This window comes from Drosophila elegans, unplaced genomic scaffold, assembly GCF_018152505.1.
Source record: "Drosophila elegans isolate 14027-0461.03 unplaced genomic scaffold, ASM1815250v1 contig_149, whole genome shotgun sequence".
In the NCBI taxonomy this organism is placed as follows: Eukaryota; Metazoa; Arthropoda; class Insecta; order Diptera; family Drosophilidae; genus Drosophila; species Drosophila elegans.
The window spans coordinates 9,551,405-9,568,653 of NW_024545513.1; positions in this window are offsets into that span (position 1 = coordinate 9,551,405).

Consider the following 17,249-nt stretch of genomic DNA (forward strand, 5'->3'; position numbering starts at 1 on the left):
TTATCAGACGATAGAACTCTCACTCCCAATTTGTCCTACTAATCATAACTCCAATTTCACTATTCCGATCGAGGGTATCAGAAATAAAGGCACAGGCTTTTGATGATGTGATTTTCTGATGCAATGGAGCGAGATCATGAAAGAGAGGGCAACACACCGATAGAAAGAGAGGGGGCGATGATAAGGCAAAGTGCGCAGCAAACTTCCTGCTGATTGCTTAATTGACAAAGAGCATATGCGATGCATGAATGAATATATGAATATACATATGCCCACTCCGCCCATCACACATGTCATTGTTGGTGGCCATAAGCTGCTCCCATCGCCATCGCCATCGCCTTCGTCGTCGTCGTCGTCATCGCATGGGCGTCCAAAAACGCTGAAAATGCATTAGCGAGGAGTCGAATTCTCCCCTCAGAATCCCTTCCTTCATCCCCGATTCCCCCTGCCCCCTCTACTGTGCTGGGCCAAAGATTAAAATCTAAAAACTGTCAATTAGAGCACACATTTTTCCTCATCAGAACGCGAGTAACAACAAGAAAGATTTCTTGCACCGATCGAACCACACTTGTGATGCTCTAAAAGCGACTATAATATAAATTATAAAATAAATTTATTCTAATAAAAACAGAATGAATTTTTGGATCTTCATATTTATTTGTTCGTTTAAATATTTCATGATTATATCAATACTGTTTTAAACCGTACTGAAATGGAAGACTTTGGATTTAAATCAGGTGAAGTTTAACTTTTCTTAGCATAAGAAAGAAAGAAAGGTACTTAAAGGAATAAACAATGTATAAATAAAAACAAAAGTTTGGTCAATAAAAAACATTTAAAAATAAATTCTAGCAATCTACTTGTAAATAATCATTTAATGATGAATTGTGAGTTTGCTGGCTAAAAATGTTTATATTATCTTTTAACTGTGTAATTTTTTTAGTTTTCTTATAAGCTTAAAATTTTTCATAAAGTATTACCTAACATTGGCTAGCAATGGAAATATATAAAAAGAGTACCAAAATTACTTTTGAGAAAAACAATTAATATTTTAGAAAATTCTTTTAAAAGTCATAGAAAGTTTTTTAATCAAATAAAAATCGTTCTGAGATTTTCAATGGCACAACTGAGCTGCCATACCCTGCTCATCGAAATTAGGGTATCCCAAAAACGGGGGCCACAGTCAGCGACAGCGACTTGGGTCCAGCTTAAGCCGCTGCCCCGCCCCCTGAGTCCGCCCGTCCCCCAGAAAGCCCCCTTCCGCCCCCATTTTCCATCCATCAATGTGACGGCGTCCCACGTTCAACATTCAGCATTCAGCGTTTGGCGTTCAGAGTTCCCTGTGGCCTGTGGCCAGTGGCCAGGTTCCATTGGATTGGATTGGCTTGGGTACCCGGGAATTGGAATTGGAATTGGAATTGGACCTGGGCACTGCGGACTGGACCACACTAAGTCGCTAGCTGCCTCCCGCTCGCACCGCCAGCCGCTGCATATGGCCCTTTCTTTCACGGGGTCTCCATCGCCCGGTTGTCAGGGCACTCGGAATTCATTGACATATTTCTTGGCATTTCATTTGTGCTTCGCCAGCTTCGACTAAGGTTCCCGTATCTACAGTCTAAATTCCCTAAGTAGAACCTTTCATTCGGAAAACTATTGAGCTATTAAAAATGTTGAACAATTTTAAGTAATATTAATTTTATTTTGAACTGTGACAGTCAATCATTATAGTTTTTTTTTTAGTCAATATTTTATATACACTTTCTTCATTAGCTTTTTTTTTAAATACATACATTTAGGATCATTTAATTCAATAAATGTATTATACATACAGATTTTTACTGGGTTAAAATAGCAATGTTCTAAATGAATATTGGACTACGCGACAAAAAGTTTCTAAGCAAATTGTATTTTATATCTGAGCTAAGTTACGGGTTGTTTGGTCCAATTTCTATAACTTAAATGTGTTTTTGGAATAAAAAGTCAAACACAATTGATACATGGTTCGATTTAAGAGATGCTTCCTGTATCTCGCACTTTATCTCTCTACCTATCCATATATATATTGCCTTCTCTGTTCGTCCCCGTTGTCTTTGGTGGCATTTGTGTTCTTTTAATTTACTTCTTATAGTTGTTCGCCTCGCGAGGGTTTTGAATTACAACCGCCCAAGATGGCCACACCCCCTCAGCCCTTATTCCGCCCCCATCCACCAGCTTTCTTATTTGCCCCTTCTTATATTGAGCCACAAAGTACAAGTAAATACATTTATTTAGTTCGATCCAAATGTCAGCGTCGACATCTTCTTCTTCGGCTTTTTCTTGGTCTTGTGGCTGGTATTGGTATTGGTTTTGGTATTGGTATTGGTATTGGTTTTTGTATTGGTCCCCCCGATTCCCAATTCCCAATTCCCGTCCCATTGTCTTGGCCAAATTCCCCGTGTTTTGTCGGTTGGTCATCGTCTGGGAGGGCAGACAATGAAGGAAGAGCTTAAAAATAATACCTTGCCTGCTTATGTTGACGTTTCCATCCCCATCCCCATTCCCATCCCCCTCGCAACCCCCCTCGCAAGTCAGCAGAACGCCGTCCCTGTCCCGCTCACCTGTTAGCCACCTGAAGCATAGTTACAGCAACATTATAAGATCCCCCGCTTAGCCCACACCCATGCACTCGAAAAATACGGTTACAGTCCTTTTGCATAACAAAAATTAACCAATAATTTATAAACATTTATTAGATTAAAGATTAAATGATTCTGTAAAACATTTAAAGCATAAGACTTATCATAATATAGTAATATTTTTAATTTTGAAAATTTGTTAACATTTATTTTAACATTTTAAATACATATTACTAAGCTATCCGAGTAAGATTTACATTTATCTTGATTTATCCATCGTGTTACCTTCTTCAAATATTACCTCATTATTATTTTAATATATGTAAGAACGAAATTGTTAAATAAAAAACAAATAACTTTAAAAAAAATATAAATATACCTTACCTAAACATATTTGCTCAAAAGAATTTAGCAAAAATTCAATCAAAAACCATACAAAATGATTTGTAAAGCTGTTTCTAAGAGGATACACCATTTTTCCAAGTGCTTCTTGTTTTTGTTGTGGACCAATGGTCAGCATTGCTGTTGTCACCAGATACCCGTGGCCGCACTCCCTTGGCCAGATGCCAAGTGTTAAAGCCCACAGCAAGTGCTTCACTTTTTCCTCGAACTGGAGCTCCTCAAGAGCCACTTTCCCCCAGGAGCCCGCCCTCCCTTTCGAAATCCACTCCCACTTCCACCTCCACGACCACGAGCACTTGCCTCGTAATGAGCCTCGGTGGGCAGAGCTGAAGAGCCAGGCTAATTGGAGTCTTAGTTTTCCTGGCCCCCGGCTCAAATTTTGTGGGAGGTGGGAGGTGGAAGGTGGGAGGGATCGCTCAAGGATCCTGGAAGCAGGGCACAAAATGGCGGTAAATTCGTATTAAATTCACCAGGCCAAACCAAAGGCTTTAAAAGTAAAAGACGCAAAAGAGTTTTACTAAGGTAAAAATCCACTGCGGTTTCATTTAAGCAAATATAATTTAAAAAAAAAAGATATCTTTAAATATTATAAATATGAAATTGGTATATTGTACACAAAGCGATGACAAAAAAAAAATTACCTTAAGGCTAAAAATATAATAAAAATATTATGTTTAATGTGTAGTACTCTTTTTAATTAAATTATTTTCGATTTTATATTTCACTATCTTGATTGTCCAATATTATATAAACATTATTTATTATATTTGGACATAGTTAGAAAGTATAATTTTAATACATACATTTTTTGCTCATGGCTTAATCAATTTTTAAATACTCAGTTAACAATAAACACTCGTTGGCCATTTTGTGAGGCTCTCAAGGATTTGAAAGAATCAAAAAGGAATAAATGGAGAGGAGAGGGCAACACAGGCATATTGAATTACCAGATATTGCCTAATTGAAATGTTTGCTCTATTTTGGCCTCAAATGGTTTTTGACACCCGCCGGCTTCCATTTCGAGATGTGAGATGTGAGATGCGAGATGCGAGATGCGAGTTTCGAGATCCCCGATCGCTTATCGCGCCCAAGTGAGAAATGTCAATGCAAGGATTGTCCCCTGCCCCAAGATCGTCAAATGAATATATATATACACTTATATATACACTTAGATTTATATGCACGGAAAGGAGAGCCGAGAACAATGGACCCAAAGATGATCCCGGCAATATATCGATGGTGTCGCCATCGGCAGCGCACAAAACATCAACACAATGGACGGACAGATGAGTTCGGAGTCCGCCGCTTTGAGTGCACTTTTTTCATCTGAAAGCCGATCGCTTGATTGACAGTTCCAAAACCTCAGCGTGCAGGCAATCACAAAATCAGGGAATCAGGGAATCACTCTGAAATTGGAACTATCACCCATCGAGAGTTGGCGACAAAACAAAGGACGAACTTTGATAAAAAGTAAGGAATGCGATGCCTAACTTTGACACACGATCTGTAAGGATTTTAAGGCCTAAACTCTTTTCAATTTTTTAGATATATCTTTTACTAATGGTTATTGTTCAATAAAGTCTACTATAAAAATCACTATTTCTTGATTTTGTAATACCAATTAAGTAACTTTTAATTACTTTACTATACAATTGTATAATTTGTATAGAATTTTAAACCAAAGTAATGATAAAGATAATGGTTATAGTAAATACGAATAAATTCTCACATTTTCAATAAATGTTATACAAATAAAATTGATATATAGGCAATTAATTAAGATGTGATAAGCGCTAAATACTTCCTTGGCCACCAGGTAGTGTTTTCCAACAGCTCTATCCGAGTATAAATCCCCACAAAAGTGACTGTAATAGCTAATAAATAATAATTGAATGTATAAATCATGTATAATCTTGTGTTGAATTAACAATCAATAATTTTGTGATTTCGTTCTATCGCATTTCAATGCAAACGTGATATAATTATCTGTGCACTCGAAAGCAACTCAATTACGAAATAAACGAACGCCAAATGCTAAGCTAGTGAAAAATGTCATTAATTAGCCAAAGCAAAATCAAAAGCACCCCGCTCCAGATTTTAGATCTCAGATTTTAGATTTTAGATTTCAGATTCCATATGATATATTTATCATCCGGCCGTAGGCATTATATCTGCCTCGCTCCCGCCGCCGCCCCCGCCCTATTTCGTAAAATATAAAATCCCTGAAAATGCTACAAAATGTTGACATATGCATTTAACTTGAACACAAGAACACGGGTAACATTAACGTTCTGACTAAACTCTCTGCCCCGAGTACACCGCCCGGAAAACCCCACCCCATTATTGCTTTGATTATGGCTAAATGATGACTGATGTTGCTGCTGTGCCTGCGATGCTGCTGCGGTGCCGAGTTAATGCCAACACCTAGCAACGCAATCTTGAGTGCCGAATCCCCCGAAACCCATTGAAACCCCTGGAAAAGCCCCGGAAAACCCCTCCCCCATCGTTTGCAAAGCTCCTGCAAATGTTGCGTAACAAATGGAAAATGGAAATGCGGCTCTAAAATTAGTTACCCCGATCTAATCAGTTGGTAAACTCTGCCCCGTTAATTGTTCCATCTCCCGGCTGCTGATGGGTATTCCGTTGTTCTTGCCTGGATTTACTGGTTACTGGTTGCTAGTTGCTAGTTGGCAAAGCTGCTCGAGATGTTGCTGCCGGCACTCGAATTGTGTGTTGCAGCTGCAACAAGCAACATCTTACCATTGGGTCTCTTGATGAAATACCTGGAACGGATCAGTCGGTGTACAACTACAATTGGGCTAATTTAGACAATGTCGTAGAGATATTTTTGAATTTATTTAGTACTGAATATTGTTTTTTATTTTTTTCCGGATATTATAATATTTTATATTTTTTTTATGCGATAAATATGTATTGCAGCTGCAACTGGCCAGAAATTGTCACTGGGTCTTTTGATAAAATGTCTATGATGGATCAGTCCATGTAGAAATACACTTTAGCTACTTTAAACAATTTCGTAGAGATATTTTAGAATTTTTTTTAAAACATTGTAAGTATTTGTTTTGAATTGCTTTCAGATATTAAAATATTTTATACATGTATATGTTTAATGCAAAAAATATTTACTGCAGCTTTAAATAGTAACAAATTTTCATGGGGCCTGTTGATAAAATATATATTTTGGATCTAACTGATCCAAAAGCCTTTCTTATTGTTATAGTTATTTAAGAATATTTTTTTTTTTCAATTTGCATATGTTAGAGACGAAATTTGACTAAGCGTAGTTTAAGTGATTTTATAAAAATAAAAATAATTTGTACTTATACGAATATTAATAATTTTTAGAGACTTGAGCCTTTTAATCGAGGGGCTAAGTTGCAGGCTTTGCATTTATTGAATAGCTTCTCCCATGCAGTTTCCTGATGTCCCTGCTGAATCTGACGAATGTTGCCAGTTAATGTTGGCGGCGAGAGGTCAGTGAGGCTAATGCTTTTGCTCTGTGCTTTTCTTTTTGGTATTAGCACTATGGCTTCTTTTGTCACACTTGAGGCTTTTATTCTGGCTGCAATTTTCTAGCTGTTGCAGTTTTTCATACAGTTGTCACAGCAACCTTTCGCTTTGCCAGCCATTATAAGGTTGTGCATTTTTTCGTAAACATCTTTAGCTAATGCTAGAAATTTAATAAAAATTATGTTATCGCTTGATGCAGCTGAGTGTCTATCAAGTGAGGCCAATTTTAAGTAGCTAGTACCTGCTGTACTTTTCTCGGAAAATGCTGCAATTCCTGGCATTTAGCTGCAATCGAATGTGGTTGTTGGCGTTGATTGCTTTCGTTGCCACAGTGCGTAATTGAGCATATGCCAATTAGCAAAAGGACGAGGTGGGCAGCAGGGGGTTAATTCGTTCATTTGTCTGCTTAAATTTTTTCCTCCCGTTTATGTGTTTCAGTGCTGGTAAAACAATTCACTAAATTTACGAATGTCCACACATAAAAAAATGTTCTATAATAGTTAAATAAAATATTAAGATTTTATTGTATTAAGAAAGAAATTTGTGGAAAAAAGTTTCATATAAAAATAATATTAAAATCAAATAGCAATTAAGAAAGTTATAAATAACTTTATTTAAGAAGACATAATAAAAAAAGTGTAGAACGGTATCTCATAATTTAAAATTTTAGATATTGATTCAAACTGTTCAAAAAGAGTGTACAACCATGTATAAAAAATAAAGATAATATTTACTTAAAGTGAATACTTAATATACACCTCAAAATACATCTGTATTTATTAAGTGTATCAAGTATCAAAAAAATGAATAAGGACCGAAAAATATTATAACAAGTGAGATTTAAAAATTTTAAAAGCCAAAGAGAATAAAGACTAAAAGTTATCTTTCTAACATATGAAAATTAAAATTCTAAACAATAAACTGATGACGGGGAAATATGAAATTTGTTATATTAACTGAGGACCATATATCGCCAGTGGCAAATACTCTTTTGCATGTGTGCAGGCAACATTATCCATTTTGACTTGTCCTTTTTTAATAAGGGGGTGGGTCAGGGGCGTGGGTAAGGGCATGGAGTAGGGGGTAGGTGGGCTAGGGTTTTCAATCCCCTCAACTCGTTGTCAAACGATTATGATTGCTGATGTTGTTGCTGTTGCTGCTGTTGCTTGACGACCGTAGAGAACTTGGCATTGGGATTGGTTTCTGTGCAGCGTTTTTATATACCACCCCGACTTTGCCAACCACCCCCCTTTCCCACCACCCCTGACCAGTGGCTGCCGTCGTTGCTGCATTTAATTAATTTAAAAGCGTGTGGATAATACCCTGGCATTTGCAATGAAAAGTCAAATGAATTGAAAACTCAAAATGCTTAATACTCAAAAGCATTGCACACAGGGACACTGAATACTGAATACTGAATACTGAAAACTGGCAACTGAATACTGAACACTGAACACTGGCAACTGAAAACTGAAAACAGCAACAGCAACAGCAACTTGTCTTACCTTGCCGACACTTGTGTTGTTTTAATCAGCAAATTAGCCGAAAGCAAAAAGCGTCAACAAAGGCAGCCAGAAATTAAAACAATAAACAACAAAATGTAATCAGAATAATAATAATAATACCAAATAATAATAACAACGAAAATCTGCTCATTTTTTATACGATTTTATTTTCTTGAATTTCGTCGTCTCTTGTTTGTTGTTTTGTACTTAAGTTTTTATTTCGATTGAAGGTGAGCAGCTGAGAAACCTTAAGTTGGGATGGGAATTTTTTTTGTGATACTAACGGTTTTTGTGTAAAATTTAAATTGATATATTATATATATGATATAAATTGATGATTATAACTTATATTTTATTCTTTTTTTTTTAGAAATAATTAATTTTCATTTCTCTATATTTGCTTTCTAGACAGATTCATTTTATTTTTAAAAAACTACTACAATACCATAACGAACACTAAAGTCGACCTTTATTAAGCCAATTTCGAACCGAAATCCCTCAAACCTATCAATTTTTACTCTAATTGCCTTAGTTCACCAATTAATCCAGAACAAACAAAGGCAAGCAGGAGCCAACAACACAAAAAAAGGGAAAAATGTTTGAAGTCAACTGAAAAATTGTTGGCAAACGGATATGGAGAGCGAATTGCAGAGAGAAGGCCTAGTCAACAATGTGAGTCGGGATATTGGATTATGTACATCGATGGGAATCCTGATGAACACCCCCTATATTGAACCACCCTTTTTCACTCCCTCCTTGGCTTCTTACACTTCCAATCTAATATTTGGTTTTTAGCGACGTCATATAAAAAAATATTGATTAAAATGTTAAAAAAATACAAAAGCTTCCAAATATACATATTATGAAAAACTATTTGTTCTCTATAATTGAAATTTGTTTATTTTTATGAGCAATATGATATGCTTAAAGGAAAAAGTTATTAATTAAATAACACATTTGTATATATTTTTCTTAAATGAATTATGCAATTAATTATACAATTCTGTTTTCTAGGTCACGGAATATTATCTATATTTTTACCGAAAAAAGCAATGAATTAGTAAATAAGTCAAATCTTTAGTAAACATTCGGTAAATAACCGACTACCTAAGATATATAATATTTTTCTCCGTGAACTATTGCCAGTATATATCGGTCCTTTTTGAACCTTACTCCCGCTTTTATACTTCCACCCATTCTCCTACTTTCTAGCTTCCCTCCGATATTTCAACCCCCCATTTTCGTAAACTTCCCCGCTTTTCCACTCTATCGAGACAGCATTTTTGCCTGCTTGATTTTGATTTCAACGTTAGTTAGTTAGTTAGTTCGTTATCTCTGGTACCGTTATACCAACCCCTACTGCCAAAATGCCCCAACCCCTAAATTTTCCTAGTTTTATGTACGCTGCTATTTGGGCTAACAAAAGGAAGGGGAAATACAGAGGGGGGAGCTTATGTATCAAAAAATGGGGGATATTTTGGGGTTTTTGGGGGTAGGTTGAAACGGGAGGATGGGGTTTGCTTGATTGGCGTTGCCTGTTTGGCCAAACGAAAAGAAACATTTTTGCCAGCAAATGAAGAAGGGAAAAATATAGCGAAAGAAAAGAAAAATGCCTGGAAAAAAGAGGGAAAAACACTAGAGCAGAATATCAAACCCTCAACAAAAAAGAAAACCCCATACAACCCCAAAAAAAAAAAACAACAACAACGACGACAGGGCAACGACGACAGGGCAAAGGAGAGGAAAGAGGGTGAGGAAGAAGAAGGAGGAGGTGGAGGAAGTACTGGAGAAGAAGGAGGAAAAGAGGAGGAACTGTGACTTTGAAGTGCGAGAGGCGAAAAATGTTGTTGAAGGTGGCTTTTCGGTTCCACAAAAAAAAGACGAGTGCGGTGGAGGGGTGAAAGAGTGAAGAAAGAGGGGAGAAGGTAACGGAAGAAGAAGAAGAGGAGGCAACGAAACATTAATGTAAGCAACGCAGATACTTGCAACAAAAAGAGACACACACACGGGCGCACTTTTTCGGGCCCTATGCTCGTCTCGCTCGCACTGCAATGGCGACAATTTAACGGTAAGCAACGCGCTGCGTCGACGTCGCTGCCGACGTCGCGTTGACGACATTGTGAACGCCCTCCGCACCAGAGCGCGATGGCCATACATAGCGGCCGAGTGAGAGTAAGCGAGAAGGGCGAGAGCAGCACTTGGAAGGCAAGTGTGGAATGTGGAAGGCATTCCACGGCACTGGGAACAGTGGATACAGATGGACCGGTGGGAACGGCTGGGAAGAGTTTTTTTCATTTTGTAATGCCATATTTTCGAGTTAACTTACAGCGGATAATTGGTATTGAAATATTAATAAGCAATTAAGCACTTTTATTATTCGATTTTTCTTGCAAATTTAGTTTTATTATTTACAATTTAAGTTAATGGGAACAGTTTTGTAGAATATAATTTAATTTTTTTTAATGTTGAAAATTATCAAAAGGATTTGATAGATCAAAGCTTTTGTTTTTTTTTAATGTTGTGTAAGGAAAGGAAGGACCGTTTGTGTTTTTTTTAAATGCAATTTTTTGTCCCTCAAGTTCTTATTAAATGGGGCTTAAGTATCCAAGTGCACATTAAGGAAGTTTTAATTCATAAGACAAAATTGAATATGGCTAATTGAATATTTGTCTACCTTAATAATTTTCAATTCATATTGACTTCTTGCTAATGCAAGTATAATTCTTTTAAATTTTTTCATTCTCTCCGTGCAAAATACAATCTGTCGATATTTTGTATTTTTTTTATGAAAACTAACACCTAAAACCGATACAACATGTTGTTTCCCGATTCCGCAGGTTTTTCAGAGGACGACTGTACGGGGATCGGTCGGATTGAGCGGAATGAGCCATCGTGGAGGCATTTCTTTATTTATTTATTTGGCTTCCCTTAACGAACTCTTCTTGTCAGCTGGACTCGCTTTGTTGTCAGCTGTAAAAAACCGAAATTTATGCAATGACAGTGTCAGATCAGATCAGATGAACACAAAGGGAAAAACGGGGAGCACCGGCACCAGCAGCAGCAGCAACTGCATTATTTATCGCATTTCGGGCGAGCGAGTCATTTAAATATTGTATTTAAAAAACAATAATAAATTCGGTTCGTTTTTGTTGCTGCAAAAATAGCATAATAACGCATAAATAATTCAACTTAAATCGCACGCTTTATATATCGTATGTTAAAGCAATGCGTGTATAATAACAATATATGCAAATGCCAGTATGTAATTTCGTTGATTTCCAAGTTTCATCTTTTGTTCTGGGCCATTTTTCAATACAAGTAGCACATTCCAAGCCACAGCACAGTCCAAGCAAACAAAGGCCCAAAAAATCCGTCCATACCTATATATTTATATATGTTTATGTATTTGTATACACTATATAGCAGCAGCTTGAAATTGAAATCGTCGTATATTTGTGCTGCCATCTCGCTTGCGCATTAAATGGGTATTTTTCAAAACATTTTTCATACTAATTAATCAAATTAAGCTTAACCTTTTGTTGGGCCCCAGCTTCCATCAGAAAAATATCTTATGGATGGAGAAATACTGAAGATGGAGAGGTGGCCCCAGAAAAGAAGAAGCACCTCAAACGGTTCGGAAGCCGAATCTTTGACTTTAGACCCTTTAAATTGCAGCTACACTTTAAATGAGCTGATTTATATAAAATATATATATATTTTTTAATTTGTTAATATATTTTTTATAAGAATTATAATTTTAAATTTAATTATTCATTTTAAATAAAACTTATTTTCAGTAAATAATTATTGAGATGCCATTTGTTAATAAGAATTCAATTTAACATTTTATTTTTTTTTTTACTTTAACTAATGTATTACATTTAATAAATTGTTGTTTTTAAAACATTATGCATATATTTACGTTTTAATAGGTGTGTATATAGGAAATCGCCTTACAAAATCAACAAATTAATCCGTTCTTAATAATATAAAACAAAAGGCGTAAAGAAATTCCATTGTAAAGTTAATACCTAACTTGATGATTAATACCTAAAATGATTAAAAGTTTTGTGAAATCTTTCCCCAGTAATTTGTCACTTCCCCTAATAAATGAAGTGTCTTTTCTCTATTCTTCCTTTAATTTTTTGGCACTGGCGCTTAGTTAGATTTTAGCCATTTGTCAGGCTTCGATCAGGTCACGATCCGCTAACAACAGAGAACATTAAATATACTAGTCGCATATTAATTAGCGGCTTTAATTCCCCCAGATTTTCTCTTCTCTTTGATTGTGCTCTTGTCTATTGATTTTGTGCCAAAAATTTTCCATGTGCCGTACACCCCGCTTTGTTCTCTTTTCGGCCCCAACTCAATTAATCAGTTGTCAAGAAATGCACAAATAAAAAAGTGTGATGAGAAATTTCCCCATCAATATTTCGACTGCTTCTGCTTAGCATAAGTTTTTTTTTTTTGCCGGCTTCACGGCTGATCAGCGGACCACTTCAAAGGCGAAGCCGTTCAACCTGCAGCGGGGGATTTTTCCGGGTTTTCCGGGGGGCTTTCCGGGGTTTCGAGGCGGAGTTACGTGCTGGAAATCAAAATAAACACACACGCCGCACATTATCGGGCAAGTGCAGCAGGCGCCGCCGAACGGGGTGGCTGCACAGCCAAAAACCAGGGGCTTGTTCACCCCAGAAAATGGGATTTTGCGTTTGGAATAATTAAATAAATATACTACCTACAACAACCAACTAACATTGCGGAAATGGACCAAAACCAAAAATTTCAAGGCTTTTGGGCAATTATTTTCATTTGAATGGCCAAAATACTAGTCGAAAAAACTGATAAAAAATCAGGACAAGGACTTTTGTTAAGAAAATCTAGCTATCTTAAGCGTTTTTTGTTCTAACTTGGCCAAAATAAGCAGCTAACCTAACTATCCTCATTTCGCATTTTGTCTAAATCTTTTTGCGAAAATAGATCAAAAATAAAAACTCCCAGGACTTAAAGAGAATACAAACTTCTCTCAGTGCCAAAACTGTGGAATGTTTTGCATGGTTGGGGGGAGGATGTTTCCCATGGTTCACATGGCTCTCTCCATTAGCCGAAGCCAAGCCAGAAATTAAGTTGATAAATAAAATGGCAAAAAGGCAGACGTCGTCGCCCAGCGTGAAAGATGAAAACATTGACGGGCGGCCAGGGCGCCTCATCAGCATCATAATCAACTCCTGCCGAAGGATCGGGATCGGCATCTGGATTTCATGGGACTTCATTGGCTTTTAATCAGATGAGGGAACAGGTCACGTGGCGGCTGACAAATCGACCACCGGCAGCCAACCACCGAGAGTCAACAAAGGTGGTCCACTCTAATATGTTTCGGGGAGTACAAATAGCAGGGAGTATAGTAAAACGTTTAGCAAATATAAAATGAAGATGTACTTGCATATAAGGTCAAAAAATGTATACTTCTAATAAAGCCAATGAACAATTTATATTTAAATGTCATGTTCCTAAAAAAATACTTTAATCTTTATCTAAAACATTTATTTTGTATATATTTAGTAAAAATATAAGCACCAATGCAAAAAAGGTATTTGCTAAAAAACTATTTTTTCTTCGAGTGCAATATAAATATTGAATAAAACATCTCATTATATTTAATTAGGTACAATTTAAAAGCCAACTTTTATTTGTTCCACTAAAGGTTGAGTATCCAATTAGGAAACATTTTGCTGACGATAAAAGCAGGTCAGCATCCAATTGATTCCAACTAAAGGCATTATCTTTTGCAACCCGAAAATTAATTGGCAGTTTTTCGGGTCAATCTAGTGCTCTATATCTAAATGTCTATGGAACCGAGTCTTATCGCTGGCGCACCGGGAAATCTGGGCCCAGTTTAGCCACCCCCAGAAATGAGAATACTAAAGACTGGTTTTCATTCTCGCTTTCCATTTCATTGGGATGCGTATGCGGATGCTATTTTATTTTAGCGCCGCTCTTCGCTGGGGGTTACGTGCCGCTAAAAGGCGCAGCGTAAGATTAAAAACAATTTCCTGCCGGGGTTGGCATCTCAATTTGCGGGCTTCCTCTGCTGGCAGCCAGTACTATGCAGTACTGCCCTGCCCCCAAAACCCATCGAACAACCTGCGAAACCGAACGAAACGAAGCCCAAACAGCGATTCCTAGACCCGCAAAATGCACTCGACGAAGCCTCATAAATACCGAATTAGTTGGTAATTCTATAAGCAACACGCGCCCATTGATGACGACGACTGCCGATGGAGATGGATTGCCATTCTGGGTTCTATGTTCTGGGTTCTTCGATAGCCAGTGAAAATGGAAATGGAAGAAAAAAATAGAAATGGAAATGGAAATAGAAATGGGTCGCGTGTCTCGACAGATAACACATCCACACTCACACACACACACACACACACACACACACACACACACAGGGGAAATGCCATAGAACAGTGAAAATAAAGGGGGTCATTCGAGAAGTTTGGGAATCGATGGATCGCCCAGATATCTCCGGCTTCTCCGATTCGCAATCTGATTGAGCCGCAGCACGTGCCGCCAGCTGGTGCGACAATTAGCCGCAAATGGCAAATGAATTTCCCAGCATTTTCATTAGCATAATTAATCGCAAATAACAAGCGGCAGCGGTCGACGTGGATTAACTTTGAAGTGGGCTCGTTAAAATGAAAAACCAAGGTATTTATTGCAGGGCAGGGAAGCTTCTATTCCACTTCACAGAAATTTATTGTACAATAAAACTAAACCGTTGCAAACGATTCTTAAAAATGTTAGAGGATAAATATGGTAGATAAAGCGATAAATTAATATTAAGAAAAAATACTTCTTCAAGAGTTAAGAAAGTCCTGTCAGTAATACAAATCTCAAGGATACCAAATTTGATCAAATATTTTGTGTTCTTAAGAAAATTCATTATTTTATACAATTTTTAGATTCTGCCCACCACAGAAAATATTTTCACTTCTTACCTGTCGTATATAAAAGTTTATAGTGGTACAGTTTATAAAAAAATTACCAACAAAAAAATTCTGAATTTAAATTGATAATTTTAATTTTTCTACAAATTTTTATGTTACCTTTTTATCAATTTCAAAACACTACAGCTAAACACACAAAAAAAAGGAATTAAGGATTTGTTAAATTATTTTGTTACACTTGAAAATGGCTCTTTCTCGAGGAATCCCTTTTTTGTAATCTAAAGACAAAAGTGGAATGTTTTATGTTAGGGTTTGGGTTTCGATATTGAAATATATTCGAAGCTAAAATTTTATTTGATTAAACTATGTCCAAATTAGCAAACTTATTGTATTGAAAACCCGGCGGAACGACTGGGTTCGCTGAACCCAATGAAAGCACTTAGAGAACATATATTTGTACCCCCATCTAATCCCCATTTCGTTGAGTGTAGTCGTGGGCCGGGGCGTGGCAAGTTTTATGAGCTGAATTAATGGTTTATGATGATGATGGCTGACTCGACTCGACTCGACTCGCAATGCCTCGCCCGATTTGCTTTGGACACGGACTGCGAATGGCAATTGGAATGGGAATGGGAATGAGAATTTGGACTCGGAGTTGGAGTTGGAGTTTTGCCTCAATTGTTGCCAAGGCGTTGACGGTCGAAGGGCTTTTTTGGGATCGGGATCGGGATCGTGATCGGGATCAGAAGGCGATTCGCAAAACGGCAAAGGCAAAGGCAAATGCAGACGCGTGCCAAATGCAAACAAGCAACCACAACCACTGAAAAATCAGAAGTGATTGGGCCGGCTATCGCAGCTTTGAGCCGCCAGCGGAATGTTCTGGTAGCCGCCGAGGATCAGGTTTATTTGCGCAGCCAAATTCCATGGACGGAGCACAGCAACACTCAGATTTATGACTCAACACAGTTTAAAAGAAGAAATTATTTTTTAATAATAAAAAAAAGAAAAGAGATAGAAACCATTTAAAAACATATGGATGATAAATAAATTAAAATTTTAAGCACTGATGTTTTTGAAATTCATTGCAAATGTAACTTAAGTTTTTAAAACTGTAAAATCATGGCAAAAAATATACATTTTCTGATTGTAAGTTCTTGGTTATTTAATAATAAAGAAAAACGGCTAAGCAAACAAACAAATTAATAAGACACTAAAATAATTTAGGGTCAGGTTTATTTTTATTTAATATTAAAAACACTTTTTCTCTCTTAACATCTTGATTATTATTTAAAGAGCCATTCTTTAAACTTATCAATTTCCAATCAACCCAGTCCAACGCAGCTCCTTTAGATTTTGATTAAATAAAAAGACATGTTTATGTTTTTTTCTTTATATATATATTATTCATCTGATCATATTTTTGTGAACTTTTTACAATTATTTTAGTTTTTCTTTCGGTTTTATAATTAAAAAAAAAAAAGAATTAACCAGTTTGCTTAAACGTTAGCATATAATTATATATAATATATATATATATATATAGGGATCATATATATAATTATATATGCTGTATATAGATCCGCTCTTAAATATTAATAACTAATTTTGTTTATCTTTTTTTCGTCCTTCCACATCATTTTTTCGCTTAAAATGTATCCCGCGGAAAAAAAATGGTCTTAGTTTTAGAGAATTAAATGCTAAATATTCTTCGATTTTCCTTACATGCTTCTTGTTTATGAGTGTGTTGTTGTGTATGTGTGTGTGTGTTTTTGTTGGTTGTCATAGTGTGTGTGTGTGTGTGTGTGTGTGATTGTGTTTTTTAAACAAATTGTTAAGCTTAAATTACAATTAAATTGAAATTAAAACTAAACAAAAAATTCCAGAAAAAACTCCATTGAACTAACTTTTGTTTGTGTGTCTGTCTACGTCGTGTGTGTGTGTTTTAATATTACAAAAGTTTTTCGTTATTTATTTATATATATTTATAAATCTTTTAGCGTACTTTATGTAGAACATTTACACACACACATATATATCATTAATATATATATATATATATATTTATATATATATATATTTACCAAGAATTTTCCATGTGTTTTTTTTAGGATTTTGTACATTTTTTAAAAATTATGTTAAATTATTTTATAAATATTTTCTTGCTGTCGTTTTTTGTTTCGCTTTTGGATTGTGGCTTGTTTTTTATTTGCAATAAAATTTCCTATATATAATATATATCAATCAAT